We start from the raw sequence: 23,652 nt of genomic DNA on the forward strand, positions 1-23,652 counted from the left end.
CATTTCTCCCCTACCTCTCCTCCATTACAACCCCCTCCCGCTCACCTTCCCCTTCACCTACCTTCACACCTATGCCCTAAACTCAGCCCTCCTCCCTTCGCCTCCCCTTCCACTCTCCTTTCCCCCTCCCCTTCACCTCCTACCTTTCCCCTCCTTCCCTTCCCCTCCCCTTCCCTTCCAACCCCTAACAGGGGAAGGAGGGATAGGGGAAGGGGGTAGGAGTAAGGGGGTAGTGAGAGGGTAGGGGTAGGTAATGGGGTAGTGGTAGGGGGTGCGTGTATGGGTTAGGGGAAGGGTGTAGGTGTTGAGGATAGGGGTAGGGTTTAGTTTAAGGTTGGGGAAGGTGGGTAGAATTAAGATAAGGGTCATGGACAGGTAGAGGTACAGTTAGGTTTAGGGTTAGGAGATGTGGGCTCGGGTTAGGTCGAGGTTTAGGGTTAGGTTTAGAGTTCGGGGAAGTGGGCTTGTGTTAGGTTTAGGGGAAGGGGGTAGGAGTAGGAGGTAGGGGTGGGGTGTGAGTTGGGGTTTGGGGAAGGTGGGAAGAATTAGGGTTGGGTTTAGGGGACAGTGTAAGGATAGGGTTAGGGGACAGGGTGGAAATAAGAGTTAGGGTTGGGGATGTGGTGTAGTGTTTAAGGGTATCGGTAGTGTTAACGTTAAGGTTAGGGTTTGTTAGGGGTTAGGGTTAGGTTGGGGAGGGGAGCGTGGGCGTGGAGCGGGGCACAGGAAATGGGGAGGTGATGAGGGAGGGGAATGGGCAGGGAAATGAAGAGGGGTATGGTGTAGAGGAAATGGGAGGTGAATGTAGGAAGGCACCCCTTCCCCCACATTATCCCTGCCTCCTCTCCTCCTTCCAGAGGAAGCCGGACTTCATTCCGGCCAGAACCTCCCTGTAGTTTCAGAGCCTCTGTTTCAGGAAGTGCCTTCGACGCTTGCCACTGGACAGACATCTTGTCTCTTGATTCATTCTATACCGTTGATATTAAATTTAAAAATGGTTTGGTCTTTTAAAGCTTGAACTCAAAAGGCTGGTCCAGATAGACAACACAGAAACAGGCCCTTCGGCCCCACTCTCCTGCTGGCTGTGCTGTTGTAATCAGTCCATATTCCTCTCCACCTTTTCATTCTTAGCTCCCATCAAGCTCATGTTGCCTTGTCAATCTCACGACCTGTGGGAAGAAGCTATTTCCCTCCCTGGCTTCTCTGCTTTTATTCCTCCATATCTCCTTCCTGATGGTAGGGGGACAAAAATGCTCTTTGCTGGATATCTGGGAGTCTATTTCCAGAGCCCATCCCTGCAAAAAATTCAGGGGTCCCTTGCCTTGAGGTTCCACCCATGTTGCCTCTCCCCCAGCATTCTCTCATCAGAACACAACTGCACCGTCCTTCCCCTCCTCTCCCAGGTCTCAGTATCCCCCTGACAATTCTGGTGAGCTGCCATGTCTACACCTGCCCCTCCTGCTATCAAATGCCCTGCATCCTCCTTCCCCGTTGGTTTCCTCCTGTTATCAGGCATCAGGATGGACCCCACCCTGTTGAAACTACCCGTATTCTTACTGATCTCTCTGAGCCTCTGCCCTCCATCCCGGGGTCTTGGTTGTCTTGTGGTGATGGTGGAGAACAAAGTACCAACTCAAGGAGATGGGGAGCAGTAAGGAGACCCCCAGTTCCAGGAGACAGGGAGAACCACAGAGATGCCCAACTCTGTCAATCCGGTAGAACCTGGTCATCAGGTGCAAGGAGCTCTTGGTACTGCTGCACGTGAGGCAGGTGTGGCCCATCCACACACCTCCACCCTGTCAATTCCCAAAACACATTTCCTATTCATGTGGGGGTCCAAAATGGATAGAGTCTGGAGGACCAAGTGCGTCGTCAATCAATGGGGGCATAACCCTAACCAGCATGGCTATTGTGTATGGCTGTGCTTGGAAACAAAGTGCAAGGGCACCAAAAGCCACTACATGCAGAGGTTCTACCTGGCTCAGGTGTTGCGAAAGATTGGTCTGGCCCTGATGCCACACAATGTCCTAGTCAGCAGGACTTTGCCCCATCACCTTCATGGGAATGGTTGCATCGACAAACACTATTGACCACAGGGCCATCAGGCAGTGGTCAGCATGGAATTCCTGCTGACACAGAGACTAGGACTTGATGAGATATTGCAGGGTGGTCCCCTGAGCAGAGCATCCAGAGACAGACATGCAGAACTGCTGGAAGACCAGAATCTCAGTGAAAGATGCCCTTTGGTCTGCCTGAAACCCAGATAAGAGAAGCAAACACTAGAAGCCCAAAGCAAAGGGAGGAAGGTTTAGCAGCAATATCAGGGGTACTTGTTTTTACACAGAGTTGTGGGTGCCAGGAATGCCTTGCCAGGAGTGGTGATGAAGGCTGAAATATTAGCAGCATTTAAAGGCTTCTTGGACACATGAATGAAGGAAACATAGAAGATAGGAGCAGGAGTAGGTCATTCGACCCTTCGAGCCTGCTCCGCCATTTAACGAGATCATGGCTGATCTTAAAGTTCAGTACCCCGTCCCCGCCTTCTCTCCGTAACCTTTAATACCCTTATATGAAGAAATATATCTAATTCACTCTTAAATATATTTAATGATCCTGCCTCTACTGCACTCTGTGGCAATGAATTCCACAGATTCACCACCCTCTGGGTAAAGAAATTCCTCCTCATCTCGGTCCTAAATGGTTTGCCTATTATCCTCAAACCATGGCCCCGGGTTCTGGATTTTCCCATAATTGGAAACATCCCATCTGCATCCATTCTGTCCAGTCCTGCCAGAATTTTATATGTCTCTATGAGATCCCCCTCTCAATCTTCTAAACTCCAGCGAGTACAATCCCAATTTGCGCAATCTTTCCTCACAAGTCATTCCTGCCATTCCAGGTATCAGCCTGGTGAATTGCCTCTGCACTCCCTCCATTGCAAGAATGGAGGGTTATGAAGGAGGAAGGGTCTAGTTTTTATTTTGCTTGGAATTGATAGGTCAGCACAACATCGAGGTCCGAAGGGCATAACTGTTCGACGTTAACCTGCTGGTCTTTTAGCACATGGAGATGTGGGTGAGGGAACGCTGCCCACCGGCCTATTCCAGGTTGCTGAGAGATGCACTGAGGCTTGGCGCAGCCAACACGAGGGCGCTGTGGGGAAGGACTCTAATCCTCTGGGTCTTAAGGGGCAGAGACTAAGGGGAACCCCTTCAACCACAGAGTGCAGGGAGTAACCACAAGGTGTCAAAGTGGTAGAATGAAGCTAAACAGAGAACAGGTGCAGTGAAAGGAATATAGGCATGCAACACGAGGATGAGAAAAGACATGGAACAGTTGTCCTCTTGGACAATAATTTTAGAATAAAGTTAATTTTGGTGTGAAAAAGAGAAAAGCCCGAACTCAGTCACCTTTGTTTCATGAGGTACATTCTCCTATCCAGGAAAGCTCCTCTGTACCCGTTCAAATTTAACCCGAGGAAACTGTATTCATGGTGGAAACTTCTGCAAACACACAACGGGACCTACGCACAGAGAGACAAATGATACACGTGCAGTCCCTCCCAAAAAAGAAATAAATTCTGTTGAATCAATAGCAGAGTCATGGAGTCTTTGTCTGAGTTGGTCATCCATCATTCTCCATTCTCCCTGCTCGCAGGAAGAATCTGTTTCTGGGCCTGGTGCTCCTGGCTCCGATATTCCTCGACTTCTTTCCCGACGAGAAGAGCTGCCAAATGCTGTGGGCAGGTGGAAAGGATCCTTGACGACGTTGACAATGAACCCGGTTTATCCCATTGATATTTGGGGTGGGTGGGTTGGTGAGAGAGAGTCCCCATGATCCTATCTGCCACTCGTGGTCCTGCCGATCATTTAAAAAAAATATTTATAAACTTAAAACCACAACAAATTCACACAATGATAATGCTCATCTAATGTGTGGCATGTATAAAAGAAAGAATAAAGAAACCACCCCCACCCCCATCCCCAATATCCTACCCCCTCCCCCTTCTCTCCTCAACAGAAATGTCTGCTACAGTGGTGACCTCAGCAGGACCCAGCCCTTCAGTTGGACTTGAAGATCACGGTCCAGGTGGCTCTTCAGATGGTTTGGTTGAAGCTCTCAACGTTCTGGTTGTCGCAGCCCCACATGGGGTTTAAACAGGCCAAGGACCAGTTCCACCTCCAAGACATCACTGCTGATGACATCCATTACTCCTCCATGATGTTCTTGCTCATCAGGACATGGCAGCAAGGCTCATCGACTTCCGACATCAGCCTCCCGAGCAAGGCAAATAGGATGCACTCAAGGAGCTCTTAACCCACACCTTCAGGCCACGCCTTTATCCTCCACCTCATTCTGTTCCTGCTCTCACTGTCACAGGGCCTAGACAGTCATCCCAACATGAGTCCCTTCAAGCTATTTCTTTTCAGCTCTCACCAAATGCCCTGGACCCACTTTTCAGGAACTCTTCCCTCTACCTCCCTATGTCATTGGTATCTCCATGTACCACAACCTCTGGCCCACTTTAGGATGTCTTGGACACCAGCAGCAACACCCCAGACACTGGCACCAGGGAGGCACCACCTGGAAAAGGTCCAGGGTCCTAGTCCAACAGTCCTTTTCCTGAGAATCCAGGCAGCAGAGAAATATCAATGGTTGCTCAAAGCAAAATCCTCATTGCGGTGCCCACCAACAAGTTGAGCACAAAGTTTTGCGGGTCTTTTGGGTTACTGGTGCCAACATATTCCCCATCTCACCCTGCCCCTCCATCTACTGTACAATGTTGCCCAGAAAAAAAAACTCTACGCTTCATTGATGACCTGAACAACAAATGGCTTCTTAAATGGCAAAACACGCTGTTGAACACCACTGCCACTGACCACAAGCACCCCCCAACCCCTCAAAACTGGAAGACCCTTTGAATTACTTGTCTCTGCCATGAAGACAATGGCCTAGTGGAGCCTCGAGCAAAAGAGGCAAGGTCGCCGAGTCCCACACAGCTTCTGGTTCAATTCCCTCCTGGAACCTGCCTCCCGCCACTCCCCATCTGAGTGTCAGATGCTCGCCTGCTCACCACAGAGAACCAGATGGCAGCAGAGACAGTCACACGCCAGCCACACCTCCCCAACATGTGATGGGTTAAATCTGCGGATGCCACTCACAGCGGACCGAAGAAGTGGTACATGGCAGACCGCACAGAGGCCGGGCCCGAAGGGCTGAGCCACTTGCAAGAACAGATCATGTCCTGCCCGAAAGTGACAGCCTACCACCTGAATGACCCCGAGAAGAGCTTGGCGCCATGGCCTGGGCCAAACCATTCAACATCCTCGATGCTGGACAGCAGGAAAAAGCTTGGTTTACTGACGGCTCCGGCTGATGGAGGTGCGAAAAACAGCGGTGTCAGGTGGGAGCGCTCCAGCCCACCACAGATAAAGTACTGACATAAGAGGGTGAGGTGGAGGGGAGAGCCAACTGTCCAAGTTGGCAGCTGTGGCACTGATCCGAAAAGGGACAACCAGGCGGGCCCAGGAGCCTCTTTTCCAATTAGTGCCACAGGATTTCTGGGCTGTGCCAAACAGCACGTCAGTGTGGATGGGTCGGCGTCAGGAGACAGGGAGGCAGATCCATGGCTGCCTGCTCTGAGGACAACAGCACTGGCAGATCTTCTGAGAGGTGGAACAACAAAAGAATAGTCAGGGTCCACCACGTGGATGGACACATCTCCAGGAAAACCGCTGAAGCTGACGCGATGCCACTGTGGACTGAGCTGCTCAAATATGCTCTGCCACTATTTTCCCCAAGCAGAGTGACCCCGGAGCCTTGGCAGCATTGGTGCATCATAAATGTGGGCATATGGGGGCACTATGATGGACAAAGGATCTGGGGGTCTCATGATGTTGCAAGAACTGTGAAGGCCAAATGCCCTATTTGTCAGCAATTAAAACCAAGGGCCACATTTGCTGGGGTTCGGGAGCTGGCCAAGTCTGATAAATTGACCATATCAGGCCTCTCCCCTGCCAAAATAAAAAGTGATATGTTCTCACGATGGTCAGCACATACTTGGATATCTTGCCAGCGGGCCGATCAAGCACCATTTAAGCGTGCTCCATATGTGGAATACCCTATCGGGTAACGTCCACCAGCAATGGGTGGTGATGCCAAGTATTTGGGGCCACCTGCATATCCCCTACCACCCACAGGCATCCAAGATCAATGAGTGAATGAATGACCTGTTCAAGGTATCATATGTGACAAGTTGATTGTCAAGTCTTCTCTCCACGAGTGGTTGCAAGTGTATCGATTAATCCAGTGAGTTTGTGTCTCTGTGTGTCTTTTACTCCTCATGCGACTTCACTCCGTGTCAATAAAAGACAACTGTGTTCAAATTCGCCACCCTTGGGACCCCTCAAATCAGTTTCACACACATAATAATTGGTGCAGTGAGCAGGGTCCTTCGAGTTCCGACTGAACACAGCTGCAGTGGAGTGCTTTGGATCGGGGCAGGAAATCTAGTGCAGGCAGGGAGAACAAGATGTGCGTGTCTACTGACAAGAGTGCAGGGTTGGGGAGCTTGGCAAGCATGCTGGCGGACCACGGCAAACTGGTAGACTGGTCCAAGCTCCTGGATCCACATCTTGAGAAAATAGGTCACCACGGTTGTCCCACTTCAAGAAGTCCGGGGTTCCCAAAATTTAAGGGGAATCAGAGGGTGCCTTTTGGCTGCCAGTGTTTCTCCTGAGAAACCAATGTGAGATCAAAGAAAGGAAAGATTTGCAGAGGGCCCAGGAAAATAAGGAGATAAAGGTGGTCCAGCAGTGCTGCTGTGCACTGCAGGAGGCAGCTCAGACTCCCCCAACCTGAGCCACTGATTTCGAGATGAGAGGGACAGAAGTAGCCAACAGGCATGCCGATCAAGGTCAGACTCCCCCCCCACACCCACAGTGAGTGAGTTTGTACTGGCCATGGAGCGATTAGCCGAAGCCATTTGCCAGGATTCTGGCATTAAAGGTTTCAGAACAGGCCAGGAAGAGCATGAAATCAATTTATTTGCAGAAGTTGTTCTGATATATCTGACAGACCGGACACACTCATTGCCCAAGTTGTGCTCCACGCTGGAGGACTATGGGGAGATCTCTGGGTATAAGTTCTTTTGGGATATGTGCAAAATCATGTCACTTAGGAAGAGGGATTAGAGCCAATGTCAAGAAAATAGTCAACAAATGTGGAGGCAAAATGGAATCAAATATCTAGGAGTTAGAATAGATAACAACGAGTAATTTAGACCAGCTGAATTATTCTCCCCTTGCTTGGGGAAATTGAGGAGGATTTAAATGGTTGGATGTCCCTGCCCATTACACTAGTGGTGTCACAGAGAGGGGAGGTGTCACAGAGGGGGGAGATGATGACACAGAGGGGGTGATGATGTCACTGCATGGGGCAGCCATAGCTGAGTCGTGCCATGGCACAGCAACACGAGAAAGATGCCTCTCCTGGAAGGGGATTCTGGCCTGCATGTCGGAGTAGGACGCTGTCTCATCCCAGGGACCCTCTGATCAACAGGGTTGTGTTTGGAAGGACCCTGCACCCATGGGTGAGATAAAGAGCCTGTTACAGGCTCCCCTACTGGGACAGAGACTCCTCTGGCACCATCCTTCACCCAGTGTGGGCGGAGAGAATGGAGGCTGCAATTAATCTCTTCTCCCCATCCTGAGTGCAGGGCACTTTATGAGGCAGCTGGAGGGTACTGGGGAGGGGAGAACAATGGCATGTGAGGGGATACAGGGATGGGGTCTGTAGGAGTGGAGGGGAGAACGAAGAAACGGGGTTTCACCAGGGGCTAATGTCAAGGGTGATTGGATCAGAGGTAGGGGACATAGGGTTGAGCTGGGGGGATGGGGTGCAAGGGGACAGAAGGCACTGGGGAAACCATGGGGGTGGTGTTGGGTGGGGGGAGAATGTGGTAGAGGAATCGGGGCAGGGGAGAGTGTGAGGTGTCTGAGGGAGAAGAGAAGTTGCGAGGGGGATGGAAGGTAGACCTTTCAACAGAAATGGGACAGAGCTCCCCCTCCACCTGGAACGGGATCTATCCACTGAGAGACAGGACCGCTGCTCCACCCACCACCCCCCCACCGGTTACAAGATCCCTTCCACCCTTGAATACACCCCCACACCCCCACAACTGGGATAAGATTCTTTGCCCCAGTGGACCTGGATCAAGGTGCTAGAAAGTGTTTCTGCTGCGGCGGACCCAACAGAGTTGAGCGGTGAAGAGTGGGGCTCTCTCCGCACCACCTGCTCCCTCAGGCGACGAGGTCTCGCTTGCATCATGGAAGATCTCGGTGTTGCTGAGCTTCTGGGAATGTGGAGGGCTTCTGCTAAACCCGTGGTAGGGTTCAGAGTGGTTCATCTCCCCGGGACGTGCTGAAGGTCAAGGATGACCCGATCCTCCCATGGAGGGAGGGTTGTAGACAAAGTGAACGGCTGCGGAACTGGCCTCAGTCTGAGGAGAGTGATCAAAGAGGGACCTGGGGTGGCAATATTTCTACTGAGAGGCTGGAACAAACCACCAGAGGATCAATTCTGACATTTAGGTGATCCTTGGAAGGGAGTTAGAGGGAGGGGTAGAGACTAACTTGGACAGCAAGGCTAGGTTGGGATAAATGACCTGTTGTGTACCCTCTGGGTGTGTAAATGCTGCTGCTTCTGCCCCAGAGGACATGGCAATAAGGTCACAACAGAGGTGGCCTCACTGGGTCATGGACCCAACGTCTCCAAGGTGGTGTCCTGCACAGATGTTAAAATCATCGACAGTGGATCTTTCGGTGTGGTGTAGCAGGCAAGGCTGGTGGACTCCGGAGAGCTGATTGCCATCAACAATATCTTGCAGGACAAGAGATTCAAGGTGAGGGGGAGGAGCAGTTGTGTGGAAATGGAAAACCCTGATATTTAACTTTAGGGCCTACAGCACGTTCACAGGCCCTTGCGACACATGAGCCCGTTTCACACAATTACACCCAATTGACAAACACCCCAAACACATTTTTGAAGGGTGGGTGGAAAGAGGAGCATCTGACAGAGACCAAGGCAGCCATGGGGTTTGGAAACAGAGAAAGTCACACAAACCCACAACAGCACCCCCCTACACATAACCCCCCACCCCACACACACACACACACACACACACACACCTGGCAAATAGCAGAGATTTTCTGCAAATTAATTGTTTTGTAGAAGCTGGGAAAACAATCATAAAAACTGAAATGATACTTCATTGAACCCCCTGACGAGTCCCCGCTCCAGTGACACGAAATGTTCCCCCCCACCCCGACTCTCGATGAGTCCCACACTTCGGCCTCCCTAGGAGTTCCCCACCTCTGACCTCTTGACGAATCTCCTCCCCGCCTCCCCCCTCAACTTGGACAAGTCGCCCCTCAGGGCCCCGACCCATCGCCCAGCCTTGCTGATGTTCCTCTCTCGCCATAGAACCGCAAACTGCAGATCGTGCGAAAGTTGGATCACAGCATCATCGTCCCTCTTCTCAACTTCTACTCCTCTGTAGTCAAGGTAAGATCCACCTGCACCCACTCCACCCTCACTCTGATGCATCTCATTTGCTGCTACCTTCCCCATTCCTTCAATCGATCTGTCTCGCTGCAGCCTCTCTGTTGCCTCCATCCTGCCCCTCTGACCAGTGCCGACTCTTTTACACTGGCTGCCCTGCTCCTCACCCATTAACTCATGACCTCTTGCCATTTCAACTCCAGACAGCAGCAGCCAAGACCACAAGACAAGGTCGCCAAATTCGGCCACTCAGCCCCTCCAGTCTGTTTCCCCAATTCATTTCATGAATGTATTTTCCCCCATAACTCACTTCCCCAGAACCTTTTCGTGCTCTTCCAAATCAACGCCTGCTCTGAATCTTCCCAACAACTCAGCCTCCACATGTTCGACCCCAGCCAACACCTGGCTGCAAACATTTCTCATCTCGAAACGTCAATGGTTTTTCTCTCCTGGTGAATCCTTGCCTCACGAGGGAGGGCGGTCAGAGCTGCACATTTTTGCAGTCTCACCAGAAGCTGAATGATGGGGCAGCGGACGGGTCCACTACGGCCTGTTGGCGCTCTGCTCGCTGAGCCCTTGGATTCATGCCATGTTGTGTTGAGCACTGGGGGCATCAGGCCTACAGAGAGCAGGAGGGGCTGGCACTCCTGTTGGGAGAGGTGCTGGATGTTGGTGGGTAGATCCAAAAGAAAGAGGAGGCTTATTTGAATCTGGGTCTGGACTATGTTCCCGAGACGGTTCACTGCATGGCCCAGCTCTTCAACAAGGCCAAGCAGCCCATTCCCATGATCTATATCAAGGTAGTTGTGGGTCTGGGTGGTCAAGTTGTCCACTGGGGCAAGCTTGGATGGTGGGGATGGAGGATATGGAGGAGTTTACTGGCTGAGTCTCGCTGGGGACTGGATATCGATGAAGGGTGTATGAGGGTCTCAATGGGTATTGGTGAGGAGAGAAAGGTTAGTGAGGGGAGAGGGGTGGAGAGGATGATGAGGATGGATGTTGATTGGCAGGGAGGGGCCCTTCACCCACCTCCCCTTACCCTCAGGATCCAGACCTGGCCAGTGTGGAGGCAAAGTGGGTCATGTTATATTGTTGTGTTGCCAGATGTTCATGTACCAGCTGTAGCAGAGCCTGGCCAACATCCATCCTCAGGGGGTTTGCCATTGAGACATCAAGCCCCAGACGATGCTGGTAGATCCCGAGATGGCCTTCTTATTGCTCCTTTATTTCGGCAGGTAGATCCACCCGTGTCTGCCCGTTCACCACCTCAACGCGGTCCTGATCCCTCTCCCCAACACGGCCTTGTCCCCTCCCCACCAGCTCTCACCCCTCCCCCACCAGCTATCTACCCTCCTCCCTCTCCCAACTTGCCCCTTCCACAGCTTAATAACTAATTCTAAATAAGATTGTGGGGGGGCTTAGATGGAATGAACAGCCAGCAACTTTTCCTAAAGTGTCAGGGGCAAATCCCAGAGGGCATCCGCTTCAGGTGAGGGGAGATTTTTTTTATGCAGAGAGTTGTGAGAGCTTTGAATGCGTCACCGGAGAAAGTGGTAGTGGCTGGGAGAATAGGTACATTTAAAAGTCTCTGAGACGGGCATGTGGATGTAAGGGAACAGAATTTTTACATGATAGAGGAATTTGGGGATATGGCGAGAAGGCAGGTAGGTGGAGTTAGGTCATAAATTAGATCAGCCATGATCGTATTGAATGGCGGAGCAGGCTCCATGGGCCATTTTTGTCCTACTCCTGTTCCCACTTCCTATGTTCCTATGGGTGTGGTACAGGTAAAGGTTGTGGAGAACATTTACAAAGGTCAGTACAGCCTTTATGGGCCAAAGGGCCTGTATTGGGCAGCAATCCTTGATGTTCTAATGGATGCGGAAGCTCTGGGAAGGGGAAAGGGAGGGACTGGCCAGGAAGTCTGCAGATGCTGGGGCCGAGGGCAATGCCCAAACATGCTGGGGAAACTCATGGATAGTTTTGTGAGGAGCAGGTCCTGCTTCACGAGTCAAATTGAGTATTTCGAGGAGGTGTCAAAGGAAATCGATGAAGGTCAAGGTCTGTATGTGCTGCACGAGGATTTTAGTAAGGTGCTTGACAAGGTCCCCACGGTGGCCTCATTCAGAATGTCCGGAGGCATGGGATCCATGGAGCCTTTGCTGCGTGGATTCAGAATTGGCTTGTCTGCAGAAAACAAAGGGTAGTAGTAGATGGAACAATGACTAGTGGCGCTCCAAAGGGATCTGCTCTGGGACCCCTGCTCTTTGTGATTGTTATGAATGATGATGGGAGTGGAAGGGTGGGTACGTCAGGGGATCACACAGAGGTAGAGATGTTGTAGACAGTGTAGAAGGTTGTCATAGGTCATCCAGTTTGCAGAGAAGTGACAGATGGAGTTCAATCCTGTCAATCAGATGTACTTAAATAAGCAACTGGTCCAGGTTTATTTCCAGAGTAATTTTCAAGGGCACGAATAACAGTTATTCCAAAGAAGGTTGGAGACCCATTAAAAGAAGCTTCATATAGACCAATATCTTTATTGAATGCGGATTACAAGAATGTGCAGGCCGAGCACTTGGATAATGGCAGGATTATGAATAGTGTGCAGGACAGAGAAATATTTAGATCCTGCTCCATAAATCACTCAAGGTTGCTGTGCAAATTGAGAGGGAGTTTAAGATGGTGTATTGTGTGCTGGCCTTCAGGAGTCAGGGGATTGAGTTCAAAAACCGAGAGGTAACGTTGCAGATGTATAAAATTCTAGTCATGCCACACTTGGAATATTGTGTGCATTCCTGGGGCGAGAATACCAGAGGACGTCTAAATAAGGTGAGCTGAGGGAACTTTAGGCAAGACGTGAGGGGTACATTTTACTCACACAGAATTTAGTGGGTGGCTGGAATGCATTGCCGGGATAGTAGCGGAGGCTGGTCCAAAAAAGGCATTAAAAGGATTTTAATATGGACAGGAATTAAAGAAAAATGGACGGTACTGGTGTGAGGGAGGGAAGGGTAACATTGTTGTGGGGTAGGTTCAGATGGATCAGCTGAACGGTCTCGACTGATCCATCCATGATTGTCTAGCATCTTGCTGCCATATCGTGGAGAACCAGGGTGTTGCCTGATGGAGACCCATTGCTCTGAGCTCTGCAGAGATAGATCGTGGGTTTCGCCAAAACACACTTCCTCAGGTAAAGCAGAGGAAGGGGAAAGGCTCCAGTGTTCAGGGGTAGGGGGGATGATGGGGGAAGAGTTGTGACCCTCCAAAGTCATTGTGATCAGGCCTCAGAGACAGTATCTCTATCACTCATATTTCTCTTCCCAGGAGAAGGAGCGATCTCAGAGACAAGACACGAGTCCAGAAGAACCTCGCATCCCAGCTGAACAGAGGACGGACAACATCATGATGGCCTGAATCCCTCCCCGTCTTCTCCCTCTGGCCCTGCCAACCCCATTCCCTGCCTTTTCCATGTCCCTTCACCCACTTCCCCTCTTCTCCTCTACCCCTCCTCCATCCCAACCCCCTCCCGCTTACCTTACCCTTCCCCTGCCCTCACCTATGCCCTAACCCCAGCCCTCCACCCTTCACCTCCCCCTTCCCCTCTCCCCTTCCCTTCCCCTTACCCCTTCCCCTTCCCCTCCTCCTTCCCCTCCCCTAACCCTCCCCCTTCCCCTCCCCTTCTCCTCCTCCCCTTCCCCTCCCCCTTCCCTTTCCCCTTCCTACCCCTAACCTAGGGGAAGGAGGGGAGGGGAAGGGAGTAGGAGAAAGGGGGTAGTGGAAGGGGGTAAGGGTAGGGGTTGTGGTAAGGGGTAGGGTAGGGGGTGCGGGTATAGGGCAGGGGTAGGAGGTAGGGTTCGGGGAAGTGGGTAGGTTGTAAGGGATAGGGTAGGGGTAGTGGTAGGGGTTGCGAGTATGGGGAAGGGCTAGGAGGTAGGGTTAGGGGAAGGGGGTAGGTTGTAAGGGATAGGGTAGGGGATAGTTGTAGTGGGTGTGGGTATGGGGAAGGGGTAGGAGGTAGGGTTAGGGGAAGGGGGTAGTTGTAGGGGGTGCGGGTATGGGGAAGGGGTAGGAGGTAGGGTTAGGGGAAGGGGGTAGGTTGTAAGGGATAGGGGTAGGGTTAATTTAGGGTTGGGGAAGTTGGGTACAGTTAGGGCTAGGGTTAGGAGCATTGTAGAGGTAGCATTAGGGTTATTGTTAGGAGACATGGGGTAGGGCTATATCTTGGTTTATGGTTAGGTTTATAGTTCGGGGAAGTGGGCTTGTGTTAGGTATAGGGGAAGGGGGTAGGAGCAGGGGAGTAAGGGAGGAGTGAGGTTTGGGGTTAGGGGATGGTGGGTAGCATTAGGGTTGGGGTTAGGGGGCGGCATAGGCGTAGGGATAAAGTTAGGGTTAGTGGACGGGGTCGGGGTAGAGTTAGGGGACGTGGAGTGGTGGTAGTGGGTATCGGTAGTGTGAAGGTTAGGTTTAGGATTTTGTTAGGGCTTAGGGTTAGGAGTAGGAGGAAGGGAAGGGGGAGGGGAATGGGGGAGGCGAGCAGGGAACGGGAACTGGGGAAGGGAAGTGGGGAGGGGATGTGGGAGGGGAACGGGCAGTGGAAAGGGGAGGGGAACGGGGTAGAGGAAAGGGGAGGTGAACGGTGGACGGCATCCCTAGCCCCTCCCCTCCCCTTCCCTTCCCCCGCATTTCCCCTGCCTCTCCTCTCCTCCTTCCAGAAGAAGCTGGGTCTCTTTCCGTCCAGAACCTCCCTGTGGTTTCAGAGCCTCCGTTTCAGGAAGTGCCTTCGATGCTTGCTGATAGACAGACATCTTGTCTCTTGATTCATTCTGTACCGTTGATATTAAATTTGAAAATGATTGGTTTTTTTAAAGCTTGAACTCAAAAGGCTGGTCCAGTTAGACAAAACAGAAACAGGCCCTTCAGCCCCTCTCTCCTGCTAGCTGAGCTGTTGTAATCAGTCCATATTCCTCTCACCCTTTTCATTCTTAGCTCCCATCCAGCTCGTTGCCTTGTCAATCGCACGGCCTGTGGGAAGAAGCTATTTCCCTCCCTGGTTGCTCTGCTTTTATTCCTCCATATCTCCTTCCTGATGGCAGGGGGACAAAGATGCTCTGTGCTGGATATCTATGAGTCTATTTACAGAGCCCATCCCTGCAAACAATCAGGGGACCGTTGCCTTGAGGTGGCACCCATGTTGCCTCTCCCTCAGCACTCTCAGAACTCTACTGCACCCTCCTTTCCTTCCTTTCCCAGGTCTCAGTAACCCGCTGACAATTCCAGTCAGCTGCCATGTCTATACCCTGCCCCACCTAAACCGATGGATCGACCAGCGCATTCTCCCCTCAAGAGTTCGAGGAATCCACTCTCTCGCAATGTCCTGCTATCGAATGCCCTGCATCCTCCTTCCCACTTGGTTCCTCCTGCTATCAGGCGCCTGGATGGACCCCACCCTTTTGAAACTACCCGTGTTCTCACTGATCTCTCTGCGCCTCTGCCCTCCATCCAGGGGTCTTGGATTTCTTGTGGGGGTGGTGGAGAACAAAGCACCAACTTCAGGAGATGGGGAGCAGTACAAAGACCCCCAGGTCCAGGAGACAGGGAGAACCACAGAGATGCCCATCTCTGTCATTCGGGTAAAACCTGATTATCAGGTGCAACGTGCAAGGAACTTTCGGTCCTGCTGCACGTGGGCCAGGTTTGGCCCATCCCCACACCACCACCCTGTCAATTCCCAAAACAAATTTCCTATTTATGTGGGGGTCCAAAATGGATAGAGTCTGGAGAAGGACCGTGTACATCGTCAATCAATGGGGAAAAGGGTGTAACCAGCATGGCCATAATTGTGTGTGGCTGTGCTTGCAACTAAAGTGCAAGGGCACCAAATGCTGCTATGTGCTGAGGTTCTACCTGGCTCAGGTGTTGCGAAAGATTGGCCTGGCCCTGGTGCTGCACAATGTTCCAGTCATCAGGACTTTGCCCCTTTACCTTCCTGGGAACGGTTTCATCGACAAACACATTTGACCACAAAGCCATCAGGCAGTGGTCAGCAGAGAATGTCTGACACAGTGACTCTAGGACTAGATGGGATACTGCGGGGTGGTCCACGGAGCAGAGCATCCAGAGACAGACATCCAGAACTGCTGGAAAACCAGAAACCCGGTGAAAGATGCCCTTCAGTTTGCCTGAAACCCAGATGGGAGTAGCAAACACTAGAAGACATCTGTCCAAAGCAAAGGGAGGAATATTTAGGGGAGATATCAGGGGTATTTTCTTTTACCCAGAGTTGTGGGTGTCAAGAATGCCTTGCCAGGAGTAGTGATAAAGGCCAAAACATTAGGGGCATTTTAGGGGTTCTTAGTTACATTGAGGGGCTGAGACCAAGGAGGATATTCTCCAACAGCAGAGGGTGGCAGTAACCACAAGATGTCAAAGTGGTGGCAATGAAGCTAAACAGAGACCGTCTAATGTGACTGTGCGCCTGGCTGCGGGAATTTGGACTTACTATATAAACCTTGCTAAGTGCTAGTTCAGGTTGGAAACGTTTGACTTTCTTGGGGGTCAAATCAACAGGCACGGAACTAAACCCTGCTTGAAAAGGTAGAGTTTGTTAAGTGCTTCCTCAAACCCCACATAATGAAGGGGCTGCAAGAATTCACTGTTACGATTAATTTTTATCACCGATTCATACCGGTAGTTGCCGACATCATTTTTTTGTTTTTAAACTTTATTTTAGATTTTATAACATGAATAACATATAGAATTACATTTAAAAAAATTAAGAACAAAATAATGAAATTAAAACACAGTATCAGTAATCTAAATAAACAATACCCTCCCCAATATTTATTACACATTAATAACCCAACTCAAATTAGTCCAACCCCCCCTTCCCCCCAAAATAAAGAGTGAAGAATTAATAAAGTTAATAATATATGTGAGAAAAAAACCCACTTACAAAAAAAAACATAACCGATTAAAATACTAACAAAAAGAAAAGTAATTAATACTAAGATATCAGACTCAAAAAACATATTTCAATCAAACTTAAATGCATATATTTAACAAATGGAGTTAAGATGAAACATATATTTAACTCAAACTTAATATAAAAAATTAGTAAAATTAGTAACATTGTCTATCAAAAATTATTAAACAATAATCAATTCTTTAAAAAAAATTGTAGCATGAGAAAAAAAAAGATGAAAAAAAAACTTTCTCTATAGAAATAAACCTTCACCAAATATCAACTAACTTCACATCTATCATCATATTAGTCACATAAACCGCCATCTTAAAACAAAATTCCAACCTCATTAAACATTGTACAAATCAAATTTGGTACTCTTCCACCATTTTTCCCTTTTAATCTTGAATAATTATCCAATAAAAGCTACAATACCACATTTAAATATCCCCAATCAGTACGTTAAAATTCAGATATCCAAATAATAAAAACACATCTACAACGAAATCTATATCTTCAACAAATGGAGCATAAACCACAAACAAAATTCAAGCCTCATTAAGAATTGTACAATTCAATTTATAACTTTCACCATTATTCCCTTCATTCTATAACTAAAATAGCAAAATAATATACACCAGAATTACCACTCCTTTCACCTTAAAGTTAAAGAAAAAATGTTAAAAAAAACTTATCCATCCCATTCACATTTAAATTTCAAATATTCCTTATCTACTGAATAAACTTTACAAAAAAAGCCACATGAATTTTTAGTTTTTTAAACAATCACATACTTCCTTATGCTTTTTTTTATAAACACAAAAGAAAACCCTTAACTCTTTAATCTAATAATACAAAAAAAGGAAACAACAACAGGTAGGAGGTTAAAAATACCCCCTCCCGTCTAAACCGCGATATGTGGTAACTACCAAAAAAAATGGGTGTGAGATAACTCACACGTAGCAGATGACTTTCAGGAAATAGTGCCCATCCAGTTCTCTCCCCCAACTCTCACTTCATCTTAAATTAACATCATCATTATTTAATATTCCTTTTCTTAAAAAAAACATTAAAAAAAAAGAACAACTCTTCTTTTAATCAGCTCCAACTGCCGAGTCACCATTACAACCATTCCTTCTTGGAGCACGGCTCTTTTCTTCCATCTCTTGTCTCCTTAGAGATCGCGGCGGACTACGTGTCTGTTGAAACCGAGTAATTGGCAGCACTTGAGCAAATGCTATAGCTTCCTTTGGAGAATCAAAAAACTTTTGTTGGCAACCATCTTGAAAAACCTTCAAAACAGCTGGATATCTAAAGGTTGCCTTATAACCTTTCTTCCACAACAACTCTTTAGCAGAATTGAATTCCCGTCATTGGAACATAACTTCTTGACTCAAATCCGCATAGAAGAAAACTCGATTATTTTGAATCATCAAGGGTGATTTTCTCTGTTGTGCATTTCTAATAGCCACTCGTAAAATTATTTCTCTGTCGTAATAATTCAAGCAACGAACCAAAACAGGTCTTGACTTTGACCTGAAATAGGTCTTCCACGCAAGGCTCTGTGAGCACGTTCCAGTATTATACCTTCCGGGAAATGTTCTTTACCCAGCACCTGCGGAATCCATTCAGTAAAAAATTTTCTTGGGTCTGGTCCCTCCATTCCTTCCGGCAAACCAATAATCTTTATATTGTTCCGTCTGGATTGGTTTTCCAAATAATCAATCTTTTTCACCAAATTTTTATTTTGAGTTTGTAAGTCTTTGACCATTTTGGTCACATCTGAAACATGATCTCGTATTTCGTCTATATCTTCTTCACACGAATTAAATTTATCTCTCACTTCAAGCATAAAAGCTCCAAACTCAGCCATCTGTTGAGAATGTATTTCCACCACAGAGTATTAAACCTAGTACCAAGTTCAGTCATAATCTTGGATAATCCCTGCATTGTATAAGATAATTTAGATTCAAGATTCACAAGAATCTTTTTAATTGGAAGAGATTCTGGCTCAACAGATTCCTGCTTCTTCTGCATAACCAAAGGGTCTTCTGTTGCTTCCTTCATTCTGGTTGCCTTCCTTGTAGTATAGCTGCGTGTGGAAACCCCAGCCACAGCCTCTCCAGCAATGACTGGAGGACGCTGGCCGGGGTTTTCCCCAGTCCATAATGTATTAATTTCTCCCAGTACATCAAGTTGTATAGGTTCTTTTATCTCAAAAGGTGCAGTTTGCAGTGCCACCGCTACAGTTGACAAATGCCTTTCCCCAGCCGGTACTTCAACTGATGATACTACAAGCGGTTCATTCATAACATTGCCGTCAGATGCTATTGCACATGTGTGAACCTGAGTAACTCTTTGTTCTAAAGGCTGTTTGGCGCCCTCTTTAGGGGGCTCTACCGATGTAATATTGAACTCTACATCCGAAAGCTGTACCTTTCTCCTGGGATCCATTTCAGGCTGAGTCTCGATGTCTTTCCTGTAGGTAGGCTCCAAAACTTGAACTTTTGGAAAATGTAGTTTTTTGATAATCTGTTGTCGTTTTTTTTTGCTCTTTTCCACCAATTTTACCATCATAAGTTAAATTAACATCACGGAAGTTATCTAAACTTTTAAAGAATTTTAACGGGCATTTCTAGACAAAACATTAAGATAGAGTCAGGAGAGAACTGGAAGGCACGTCTGATCCTTACGCCATCTTGCCATGCCCCCCGTGGCCCACATCATGCGGAGAAAGGTAAAGACATTACCTGGGACAATGAGGATTTGGAGGCGATCCAGAAGGCCAAGGACACACTGGCCAACACCCGAAGCTATCAACTTTTGCCTTCCATAAAGTGTTGGACCTGTGGTCGGCCTTGTGGTACACGCCAGGCCAGAGACACCCACCACTCTCACAGTAGATGCTTCCAGCACAGCAGTAGGGGGTGCACTGGAGCAATTCATCGAAGGGGAATGGCAGCCCCTGTCCTTCTTTAGCAGACACCTCTGGCCCCCTGAACTCAAATACAGCGTCTTTGACTGAGAGCAATTGGTGCTGTACCTGGCAGTCAGGCACTTAAGGTATTTTTGGAAGGTAGACAATTCAGTGTCTTCATGGACCCGAAGCTATCAACTTTTGCCTTCCATAAAGTGTTGGACCTGTGGTCGGCCAAGCAGCAGCGACTCCTCTCATATGAGTCTGAGATCACTACAGACATTCAACACATCGTGGGTGACGCACTGCCCCACCCCCGCAATCAAGTCTATCCAGGCCCTGTCCCAGTGAATAGACTACTTAGCCCTCGGCAGGGGACAGCAGGACGACCCTGAGATCCTTGCAAGCAAGACAGCAGTGTCCAGGCTCAGGCTGGAGGATGTTAACATCGACCCTGGTAAGTAGACGCTCCTCTGCGACATTCCAATTGCAAATCCCACCTCATCGTGCCGACAGCATGGAGATGGCAGTTTTATGATGAGGTGCACAACCTGACGCACCCGGCCATCAGTACTGTCAAAATGGTGGTCAATAGGTTGGTGTTGCTGAGCCTCCAGAAACAGGTTGTCAGTGGGCCAAGGCCTGCACACTCTGCCAGATAACCAAAATACAGACATACATGAAGGCACCATGCCAGACATTCGAGCCAGCACCACATAGGTTCAGCCACATCTACAATGACATTGTAGGGTCACTACTGGCCTCCCGCGGGACGAGTTACCTTCTCACCATGATTGCCTGCTCCATGAGGTTCCCCGAGGCGGTCCAGCTGGCTGACACAACCACTTGTGTCCTCCATTAAATTGGAAGCAGTAATAAATATAAAGGAAAGTTTGATAATAAATAGTCTCGCTTGCAGTTGGGGTACAATGTATTTCTTGAGATCAGAGGAATCCTGGAGCCAAGACAAAGTGATCCTGTGTTTCCCAAGGATTTGATTGAGTTGTTGGGTTAGTTGTAAGTGGAAGGGCCGAAAGGTCTCCTGCTCCTTCCACTGCCTTTGTTTTCTTTCTTGCGATGCTGATTGGGTTCACCTGTGTGTTCACTCGATCGCTGATTGGTTGCTTCAGTTGCGCGAGCCAATGGGGTGATTCGGCAAGGCCGCTATTGGATTGGACGCTGAAGTCGGGTTGGATTGATGGGCGGGTTCGCGGGCTGATTGGCTCTTGCTTTGAGGAGGCGGGACGTTGGCGGCGGTGTCGACTGATCGGGGTCCGTCGCGTCGCCGCGGGCGCGAATGGGATGAAGTTGGCGGCAGCGCCGGGACCTTCCACAGCCACACGGTCCAGGGAAAGCGGGCGACCCGCAGCCCGCCGGGCCCCACCCGTGAGTGGCCGGTACCGGCGGGGTGTTTGGGTGGAGCCGAGGCGTCGGTGCAGGGGGAGGGGAGGGGGATGAGGGAGAGGGAGGGGGATGGGAGGGGCGGGAGCCCGGAGGGGGCGGGGCAGGTCAAGGAGGGAAGGGGGCGGGGCCAGGCAGGGGTAAGGGGGAGTTGGAGGGCGAGGGGGAGGCTGGGCAAGGAGGGGAGGGAAGGAGAAGGGGAGGGAAGGAGAAGGGGAGGGGGAGAAGGGCAGGGGGAGAAGGGCAGGGGGAGAAGGGCAGGGGGGGAGCAGGGCAGGGGGGGAGCAGGGCAGGGGGGGAGCAGGGCAGGGGGGGAGCAGGGCAGGGGGGGAGCAGGGCAGGGGGGGTGCTCGTCCCCTCTCTGTGTGTGTTGGCTTCCTCCTGCCCTCCACCCCCACAATTTAATTGTCCCATTTCTGACCTTCTCTTCCTCATCTTTCCTTGATGAAGGGACAAACCCACAATGTGTTTGATGTCTCTTTCTCTTTGCTCTATGTCTGTTTGACCTGCTGACTCTCTCTAACCCTGTGGCTTTACCCCCTCATCTTTCGCTGGTTGAACCCAATGGAACTGGAAGAGCTCAATTTGTGAAGGGTTGTATCTGGATTTGAGTCGTTTGACACCATGTCGATTTCTTTAAATTGTGGAAAAGCAACTGAAGGATTTCAGAACCTCGTCATCGGTCCTCTTTCAAACTCGTCTGAATTTCTTGGATGAAAAATCATTGCTCTGAATCTTACTCTGCGAGAGATTATTTTCCTCTCTTGCAGGGAGGTTTCAGAATCTGTTCCACATGATGAATCTGTTGTCTTTTCAAAGAGACAGTGGAGTGGCTATTTTCTTCCACCAAGATTTCATCAACTCAGTCAAGGGCTGAACTAAGTCTCCATTTAAAAATGGTTATGTTGCAAATGCAAGATTACTTTGGCTTTATTCATCAAAAGTGGCCATTTCCATGGTCACAACGAGGCTGCTCTCTTGATCTCAAAGAGACGGTTAGAAATGGTCTTCCTCCTTCAAAATCAACTTGTTACTGCAGGTAAAAGGAGAAGACGATGTAACTGTACCTTCTCTGACAACTGTATCTTCAATCCTCTCTTCCCCACAGCATGGACAACAACTTCTGCCTCTCATTTGTAATGTTTCCCCAGATTGGCTCATCCCATGACACGTGCCATCATTTCTACCTTTGAAGTCCATTAAGCCTCTTCAATAGTATGAATCATGAGCCAATGGACTCCAGCCCGTCTGTGCAGGTACTTGAATCAAGAACTCGCTTATTCGAACAGCTGCCATCTCTCAGCACTCTATTGACTTAGTTTCAATTTTAAGAACACAGATAATCAACAGATGGTCTCTCGATTTGATCAGCTGTCTTTCCTGACTACACAAATTCTTCCGTTTTTCATAAAGCAAACACTCCAGTATCTCAAGGACCATCATGAAGGTTTTCCTCTTTCGGTTTCAGATGCAGAATGAGCAGACGTTTCATCTCCGTACATGGCTTGCCTTCTGGCATCTCAAAGGATTGTGTGTGTGACCCTGAATCCAACCCACAAAATAACTTGATAATATATATAGACTATTGTAACTGTAAAGATTAATATTCGCACAAAATGGTCCATGATAATTCACAGGACAATGGCATCTTCAAACAATAATTTTCATTGGTAAAGATTAATAACAACACTTTTTACTTCACTCTAACTCCACTCTGCACAAATATGTGTGTATGTATCATTCCAATTCAGGCAATGTCCATCCTTTTTTCTTCCTACAGTCGAAAATCATCTCCTTGGTTTTGGTGGCATTGAGTATGAGGTTGTTGTTGGTCCATGATTGAACCCCGCTTTCAATCTCCTTCCTGAATGGTGACTCGTTGCCATTCCTCATGCAGCTCATGACTGTGCTATCGTCAGTGAATTTGTAGATGATGTCGTCATACCAAGCCATGCAGATGTAGATGTAAAGCGAGTCGAGCAGTGGTGAAATATGCAACCCTCTGGTGTTTGGGAGCTAATGGAGATTTTGGAAGAGTTGTTCTTGCCAATCCACACTAATTGGGGTCTGGAGGTGAAGAAATTCTGGATCCAATTGCACAGTATGTTATGGAGTCCCAGGACTTTGGAGTTTGCTCATCAGCTTTGATGGGAGGATGGTATGGAATGCCAGACTCTAGTCAATAAAGAGCATTCTAATGGATGCACCTTGTCGTCTGGGTGTTTCAGGGTTTTGGCAGAGCCAGTGAAGATGGCATCTGCCAAAGGTCTGGTACTGCATTAACCAAATTGGAATTGATCCATGTCGCCCCTTGGACAGGAGCTGATGTACTTCAACACCAGCCCCTCAATCCACCTCATCACTGGATGTGAGTGTCACTCGTTAATCATCATTTAGGCAGGTTACCCCACTTTTTGGAACTGGTATATTTGATGCCTATTTGAAACATGTGGGTGCCACTCCCTGTCGGAGTGAGATGTTGAAGATATCCTTGGCCAGTTGGTCAACACAGGTTATCAGTCCTCTGCTGGGTTCTCCATCCAGGTTTGATCCTTTCCTTTGATTCACTCTCCTGAGGGAAGCCCAAATTGTCATCTTTGGTTACTGATCGCAGCGGATCATCAAGAGATGTAGTGGGGGAGGGGGGATTTGCGATGGTTCTTCCCTGTACTAGTGGTTATATCAGGTGTAGAAGGCATTGAGTTCATGTGGAGTGAGGCTTTGCCGCCTCCCACTGCACCAGATTTGTTTTTGCAGCACTTTGTCATTTAGGCCCCTGTCACAGCTGATGGGTATCCTTTGTTGTTTC

The 23,652-nt window shown here is 48.9% G+C and overlaps 1 long non-coding RNA gene across 1 annotated transcript; it reads left to right on the forward strand.

Moving 5' to 3' along the window:
• The first annotated feature begins 7,488 nt into the window (after positions 1-7,488).
• On the forward strand, positions 7,489-10,811 carry LOC138745319 (uncharacterized). Its single transcript, XR_011346167.1, has 3 exons — positions 7,489-7,591; positions 8,713-8,902; positions 9,484-10,811. It is a non-coding gene; the product is annotated as an uncharacterized lncRNA (long non-coding RNA).
• Positions 10,812-23,652: the final 12,841 nt, after the last annotated feature.

The sequence above is a fragment of the Narcine bancroftii genome, chromosome 11 (assembly GCF_036971445.1).
Source record: "Narcine bancroftii isolate sNarBan1 chromosome 11, sNarBan1.hap1, whole genome shotgun sequence".
Classification (NCBI taxonomy): Eukaryota; Metazoa; Chordata; class Chondrichthyes; order Torpediniformes; family Narcinidae; genus Narcine; species Narcine bancroftii.